Source organism: Haematobia irritans, chromosome 5 (genome assembly GCF_050003625.1).
Source record: "Haematobia irritans isolate KBUSLIRL chromosome 5, ASM5000362v1, whole genome shotgun sequence".
Classification (NCBI taxonomy): domain Eukaryota; kingdom Metazoa; phylum Arthropoda; class Insecta; order Diptera; family Muscidae; genus Haematobia; species Haematobia irritans.
Genome location: NC_134401.1, coordinates 24,425,658 through 24,434,073, shown reverse-complemented (window position 1 = coordinate 24,434,073; position 8,416 = coordinate 24,425,658). Strand labels below are relative to the sequence as shown.

General features: G+C 34.0%; 1 protein-coding gene across 3 annotated transcripts in view; it reads left to right on the top strand.

The window, feature by feature from the left end:
* The window catches only part of mwh (multiple wing hairs), a 446,956-nt gene that overhangs the window by 291,054 nt on the left and 147,486 nt on the right, over positions 1-8,416 (top strand). The window contains exon 1 of one of the 3 annotated variants that reach the window (XM_075308859.1): positions 3,903-4,459. The exons of the other annotated variants lie outside the window; for them this stretch is intronic. The gene's annotated coding sequence lies outside the window, so the exon portion shown is untranslated. Of the gene's footprint in view, positions 1-3,902; positions 4,460-8,416 lie in introns of those variants that run through there. 3 annotated transcript variants of the gene reach the window in all.

The window sequence follows — 8,416 nt, the reverse complement described above, 5'->3', positions numbered from 1 at the left end:
TAAAAGCACTTCCAAAAATGTCCTCCCACAACTTTAAAAGCCAAAGATGTTCTTTATCTTAACTGCGCAGGGAGTTCTTTTAATTCAATTTTCTGTAACTCGCTTTTTTCACACTTTTAGTATACAGGTATGCAAAGCAGTGCCTTGCCTTGGATCTGTAGAGACCAAAAATTTAAAACAAATCTTTCCCATCCCAGCAAAAAAATTTCTTCTAAAGGCACAAACTCGAAATCACATTCTCATGCTCAAGAAATGGGGATCAATAGACTCAAAGCAAGACAAAGCAAAGCAGTGTCTTGCCTTGGGTCTGTAGATCCCGAAAGCTAAAAAAATTCTTTCCTATTCCAGCAAAAAAAAAATTGTTCTAAAGGCACAACTTTAAAAGCACTTCCAACTTTAAAAGCCAAAGATGTTCTTTATTTTAACTACGCAGGGAGTTCTTTTAATTCAATTTTCTGTAACTCGCTTTTTTTCACACTTTTAGTATACAGGTATACAAAGCAGTGCCTTGCCTTGGATCTGTAGAGACCAAAAATTTTAAACAAATCTTTTCCATCCCAGCAAAAAAATGTCTTCTAAAGGCACAACTTTAACAGCACTTCCAAGAACTGTCCTCCCATAGATGTTCTTTATTTTAATCACACAGGGAGATCTTTTAATTAATTTTTTTTATAACTCGCTTTTTTCACACTTTTAGTGGGTTATTTTAAAATTTTTTGTTTCAAATAATTTTAAAATAGAGTAGAAATTAATAAAATGGTACAGGTTATTTAAATTTATAGAATAATTGAGAATTTTTGAACATAATTGAGGTCAAACGTTTCAGACAAGCTCTAGAATCGATTAAAAATCTTAAAACATTATAAAAATTGTTTATTTGGCAAAATATCACAAAACTTTTAAATTCACATCACACACACTTAATTCGGATCACACCTTAAGAAGTGATGCAAATTCAGTGCAACGGAAATGGTGGACATTCAGCCTATGACAAGCCCATGTTAAATTCATCGCTTCTGCGCCAAATATGCACCATTTCTGGATACAAAAAGAACAGTTTCACTACTTCTTTGTTTTCAGTTGATATTTGGTACGTGGTGTTAATATATGGCCCCAAACACCCATGCAAAAATTGGTCGAAATCGGTCCATAATTATATATAGCCCCCATATAAACCGATCCCCAGATTTGACCTCCGGAGCCTTTTGGAGAAGCAAAATTCATCCGATCTAGTTGAAATTTGATACGTGGTGCTAGTATATGATATTTAACAACCAAGACAAAAGTGGTCCATATCAGTCCATAATTACATATAGGCCCCATATAAACCGATCACGAGATTTGGTTTTGGAGCCTCTTGGTACATTGTGCTAGTATATGGCCGTTAACAACCATGCCTAACTAGGTCCATATCGGTCTATAGTTATATATAGCCCGCAGATAAATCGATCCCCAATCGCACAAAAATTGGTCCATATCAAGTTCATAATTGTATATAGCCCCCATATAACCCACCCATATTTCAATTCTGCCTCTCTACGTACCGTGCAAAAGTCCATATCGATTCGTAATTATTTGTAGACTTACCTATACATACCTTTTTTGTCTAATATATCCACGTATGGACTAACTCACAATTTAGAAAACGATGTTAAGAAGTTTTAAGATACCACAACCCAAGTAATTCGATTGTGGATGACAGTCTTTCGTAGAAGTTTCCACGCTATCCATGATGGAGGGTACATAAGATTCGACCTGGCCGAACTTACGGACGTATATATTTGTTTTAACTCACTTTTTTCATAATTTTGAAAGGAAATTTAAACTTTTTCTGTTTCAAATAGGTTAAAAACATAATAAGGATTAATAAAATGGTACAAATTATTAAAAATTGTTCGAAAAAAATGAAAAATACATTCTTAAAAAATTACCAATTTTTTAAGAATGAGACAAGCGGTACAATGCTTTAAAAATCATAAAAATTTATAAAAATTATATATTTGGAAAATTATTGCAAAATTTTTAATTTACATCCAAAACACTGAATTCGGATCACTCCTTAAGAAGTGCTGCAAATTCAGTGCAACGACATTTGAAATGGTGGACATCCGTCCTATGACAAGCCCGTGTTAAATTCATCGCTTCTGCACTCAAAAAAAAAGTGAACTCTCTATTTCACTAAAGCCAATTTAACTTTATTTTAGTTCATGGAATTATTATGTTTGGAGAAAGTCTCCTTTACTCTAATAATTTTTTGTGTACGTTAGTTAAATTAACTAAAATCGAGGAAAAGAATATACTCAAATGAAGCATAAAGATTAACTAAATTCGTGTCCTTCACAAAATAGTTCAGAATTTCTTTAAATTTGTAAATTCTGCCAAAAATGCGTCCATCATAAACTTCGTATGTCACTAAAGACATTCTTGCAATTTTTAACTCCAAGTTTTTCCTTCCAACTACAAAATTTTCTTTAACAAGTGAAAAAACTTAAGTATGTCTAATAAATTTTCTTGAATTTGTCGAAGAATATTTACTTATTTTTATGACATCGGCGTGATGCCAACGTTTGTAATACTGTTTAGATAAAATTTTCTATTTACAAATATTCAAAATTTTCTAAAATTAGCCGAAAGTTTTCTTGACCGTGGGTTCACTGTTTTTTCAGTGTGCGCAAATTTTTCACCACTTCCGGATCCAGATCCACAACATTTTCACTACTTTTTTGGCGACGCTTGTTTTGCTGGGTAGGTCTTCTTTTTCAAAACTTAAGCAATTGAAAAATCGTCTTTCTACATTTTAAATGTAGAAATAGCTGAAACCTCAACGGAGAAAGTTGATGAATATCCAAGGGCCCTAGCACACATTCGGCCTAATATTTTCCATGGTGGTTAAACCCTCAACAAAAAATTAATATATTTTTCTCTTATGGAACTTAATTCCTTCAGCAAATGCTGGAGCCACTAATCGTAATGATTTCTATCAATTACCCGATAATGAACTAAGCACGTCTGTGTTGTGAACACAGATTTGGGGTATTTGTGTATTTATGAGTTACTAAAGAGGATAAAAAATCCAAATGCCAAAATCAATAAAAAAATCCTTTGGTTATATAAAGAAGTTGTATTCAAATTAATTGGTATATCTAATTTTTACCCTCATTGTTTTTGTTATTTCAACAAACTAGATTTATAAATCAAATCATTTACATGATAGACACAGCGGTAATTAATAAAGTGTTCGGAATAATGCATTGCGCTAAACTCGTGCCTCAAAAACCAGAAAATATTTTAACCGGAAGAACTTAGAGACATGTTTGCAATGATAACAGTCATTTGTAGCCAGACCACAGAAGAAACCCTCTTTGCACCATCAACATTCAAAGATGCGTAGATCATGGCTCTTCTCTCAATTTAACTGAACACAGATAGTAATTTAGTTGAGCATATCAATTTTGAAACTCTCTCTTTCATGTTATTCTCCAAGAATCTTGAATATGCCTTAATTCTACAAACAAACAAAATATAAAAAAAATACAAAATGCAATTAACAGTTAGCCAATGAGAGATAGCGAACAAGTTTTCCAAGCCACAAGAGGAAAACACAAGCATTGATCTTCTTCTTCTTTTTCTACCACAATTATCAACAATTCTTATGACTAAACCAACATTGTAATAACAGGTGTTGTTAAATCATATAGCAGACTTAAACCCAATGAAGAGATAGATAGAGAAAGGAGAGTTATGGTTAGAGAGAAATACAAAACAAGAGTATAAACATGCATTCGTACTTTGTCTATCAAAACTAGCGGCTTTACTACCACTACACAGGCAATTCATCTTGGTTGGTTAACACACCTTACATGACTGAGAATCAACAACAATCAGTTATAATGATACGAGAGCTTGGTTAAGACGTGTTTTACGGATAAAGTTGATGGCAAAAACAAAGTTGAGTGTGTAATTGAAGATGAAGAAAATCGAAAAATAACCACAAACGTGATATACTAATTACGTTTAATTAAAAATAGTTGCAGACGCAAATGTGTTAAATAAAGGTGTAACAAACAAAAAGGAATAAAATATTCTTAATATTATTGTGTGATAACTCATTAAAAAGTGGTCTTTATATATATATTTTGAATAACGGTTTACAACGGTAAATTGCTTACCGGATAGTATACTAAAGTAACAACAAAGTATTGAGTGACCAAAAGAAATATAATTATAAAGTGAAATGAGATGAATTATAAGTGAAATAAATTTCTAAATAAAAAACACAATCTTTAGTGATTATCTTGGAATTGTGAAAAAAAACCTAGAAAATTGTAAGCGACAAATTACATGCAAGAATTGTACAATATATCATTCCTTGGATTCAAGTTACAAACGAAAATCTCACAACAATAAAGGATTAAAGCCCGAATAGCCCAGAGATTCATTAGCTTCATAGGAGTGAAAGGTAAGTTGATTTAAAATGGTATCAAGAACTTTTTTATACCACTGGTACATTCATCGCAACATGAGAGCCACCATGGTGCAATAGTTAGCATGCCCGCCTTGCATAAAAAGGCTCCTGGGCAGAGAATGAAACGGCTACGCCGATATAAATTTGAGTATTCGTTGGCGGACAATTATCCATTGTAAAATCAATTTGAAGTTATCTGAATGTTAATGTGATTAGTTGTACAAAAAATCTTTCAAATTTACATTTCATTAAAATTTTCTGTGCTAAATTTTTGCAAAATTATTATAGCAGCTTGATATTGATTGAAACCAATATTAATACATTTTTCTAGTTTAAATCAATAGTTTTGATTAATTGACGGCTAAGTTTTTGTCTAGATGAGTCGACATATTCGCCGGCGGCGTCGACTGGTAAAAAATGGTAGGTGGCGGCTAAAATCAGCGGTGCGATTCGGCGGTTTCATTCTCTTCTCCTGGATTCAATCCCAGCTTCCACCGAACACCAAAAGTGTTTTCATTCCCTCTAAGGAATGCTGGAGACATTTCTTAGCTAAACGTAGAATCGGGCAGGACTCCTTCATACACAGAAAAAATGTCACTAACATTTTTCCAATTTAAATTTTCATTGAGTTTTCATTTAATTGATTTAATTGATTCAACAATTTTTATACCCTCCACCATAGGATGGGGGGTATATTAACTTTGTCATTCCGTTTGTAACACTTCGAAATATTGCTCTAAGACCCCATAAAGTATATATATTCTGGGTCGTGGTGAAATTCTGAGTCGACCTGAGCATGTCCGTCCGTCCGTCCGTCTGTTGAAATCACGCTAACTTCCGAAGGAAACAAGCTATCGACTTGACTTATCGGTCCACTTTTACGTATAGCCCCCATATAAACGGACCCCCAAATTTGGCTTGCGAGGCCTCTAAGAGAAGCAAATTTTATCCGATCCGGCTGAAATTTGGTACATGGTGCTAGTATATGGTCTCTAACAACAATGCAAAAATTGGTCCATATCGGTCCATAATTATATATAGCCCCCATATAAACCGATCACCAGATTTGACCTCCGGAGCCTCTTGGAAGACCAAAATTCATCTGATTCAGTTGAAATTTGGTACGTGATGTTAATATATGGTCTCAAACACCCATGCAAAAATTGGTCGATATCGGTCCATAATTATATATAGGCCCCATATCAAATCCCCAGATTTGACCTCCGGAGCACCTTGGAAGAGCAAAATTCTTCACATTCGGTTGAAATTTGGTACGTGATGTTAGTATAGGGTATCCAACAACCATGGAGGAATTGGTTCATATCAGTCCACAATTATATATAGCTCCCATATAAACCGATCCCCAGATTTGACCTCCGGTGCCTTTTCGAAAAGCAAAATTCATCCGATCTGGTTGAAATTTGGTATGTGGTGGTAGTATATGATATTTAACAACCATGTGAGTTGAAATTTGTGGATGACAGTCTTCCGTAGAAGTTTCTACGCAATCCATGGTGGAGAGTACATAAGATTCGGCCTGGCCGAACTTACGGCCGTATATACTTGTTTTTAATTGAAACAACAATCAATCACAAAAATTAGTTGTATCATTTAATTTCTTAATTGACTTAATGGATACTATTACTGCTGTGATTGAATACATTTCAATGAAAAATTAATTGGAACAATTAATTTCGTAATTGAAGACAAAAAGTATTTGTTTGTGTGTAAGAGAGAAATTCAGAACGGAGACTGAGTAGTCAAAGTGAGCCTAATAAATCGGACTGCCAATATTCCTAACCCGACATAGCAAGATCTTCACCGGCGGCGACTTGACGACTGAGCCGACGTCTACTTGACATTGGTCATTTATCCATTAAAAATTAAAATAAAAAGTATCGCTATTAATCGCCGATTCGCTTTGAGATTAATCGTACAACCAAACCTAAAATGAAATTTACTTTTTATTGATATGATCGTACACAATTTTCGCTAGATTATTATGGCATTTATTTGGGTGAAGTATTCCATTAGTTTTGGTGAAGCCTCTTCAGATTTTTTGAAAATATATTTGATTAATTGACGACGACATTTAACTCAATCAGCGGCTCAAATCATCTGCATCACAAGACGGATTCATTCTTTGGTCACACTGAAACAAAAATATTGCCTTAATATGGAGGATTATACAATGTACATTTTAGGACACAAAATTTTCACCACCTTAAAGACAAATTTCTTTAAAATAAACATTAATTACATGACAGTTTAAAATTTGCTTTAAAATTTGTTTCCATTAAATGTAGGGCGCTAATGTTAAATATCATATACTACCACCACGTACCAAATTTCAACTAGACCGGATGAATTTTGCTTCTCTAAAAGGCACCGGAGGTCAAATCTGGGGATCGGTTTATATGGAGGTTATATATAATTATGGACTGATATGAAAATTTAATTACATGACAGTTTATAACCTTTGCTTTAAAATTTGTTTCCATTAAATTTAGAGCGCTAATGTTAAATATCATATACTACCACCACGTATCAAATTTCAACTAGACCGGATGAATTTTGCTCTTCTAAGAGGGTCCGGAGGTCAAATCTGGGGATCGGTTTATATGGAGGTTATATATAATTCTTGACTGATATGAACCAATTCCTGCATGGTTGTTGGATACCATATACTAACATCACGTACCAAATTTGAACTGAATCAGATGAATTTTGCTCTTCCAAGGGGCTCCGGAAGTCAAATCTGGGGATCGGTTTATATGGAGGCTATATATAATTATGGACCGATTTTGACCAATTTTTGCATGGGTGTTTGAGACCATATATTAACACCACGTACCAAATGTCAACTGAATCAGATGAATTTTGGTCTTCCAAGAGGCTCCGGAGGTCAAATCTGGTGATCGGTTTATATGGAGGCTATATATAATTATTGACCGATGTGGACCAATTTTTGCATGGTTGTTAGAAAAGATATACTAACTCTATGTACCAAGTTTCAGCCGGATCGGATGAAATTTTCTTCTCTTACAGGCTCCGCAAGCCAAATCTGGGGATCGGTTTATATGGGGGCTATATATAATTATGGACCGATGTGGACCAATTTTTGCATGGTTGTTAGAGGCCATATACTAACACTATGTACCAAGTTTCAGACGGATCGGATAAAATTTTCTTCTTTTAGAGGGTCTGCAAGCCAAATTTGGGGGTCGTTTATATGGGGGCTATACGTAAATGTGGACCGATATGGCCCATTTGCAATACCATCCGACCTACATCAACAACAACTACTTGTGCCAAGTTTCAAGTCGATAGCTTGTTTTGTTCGGAAGTTAACGTGACGGGCGGACGGACATGCTCAGATCGACTCAGAATTTCACCACGACCCAGAATATATATACTTTATGGGGTCTCTAAGATTTTCGATGTGTTACAAACGGAATATTTCGATGTGTTACAAACGGAATGACTAAGTTAATATACCCCCTTCCTATGGTGGAGGGTATAATAAGAAAGCTTCAAATATAATTAGGATAAGACCTATTTAAATCTAATTGTAAATCTGGGATCAATAAAAGTAAAATTGGGATACAGATCTCATTTATCGAAATTTTATTCTCTTTTTTTCGAAATATTAATAAAGCTATTCACGCCAGTTTACAAATCTAAAAATAACAGATACTTCAAAGTAAAAAAAGTTTTCTTAATTCTAAAATAACTGTAAACCTAAGATGCAAAATCCTCAAAATAAGTCTTAGCCTATATTTGAAGAGTTTTTTTCTTAAATCTAACGATTTAATATATTAGTTAGTTTAAAGACGATTTCTTTAAATCAAAAATTTTTTCTTTACTTTAAGGAAAATGTGCCTAAGAGACTTTAACGGAGGGACGCAAATTTCCAAGATTCGTGTCCTAAATTTAATGAAAACAAGTTTT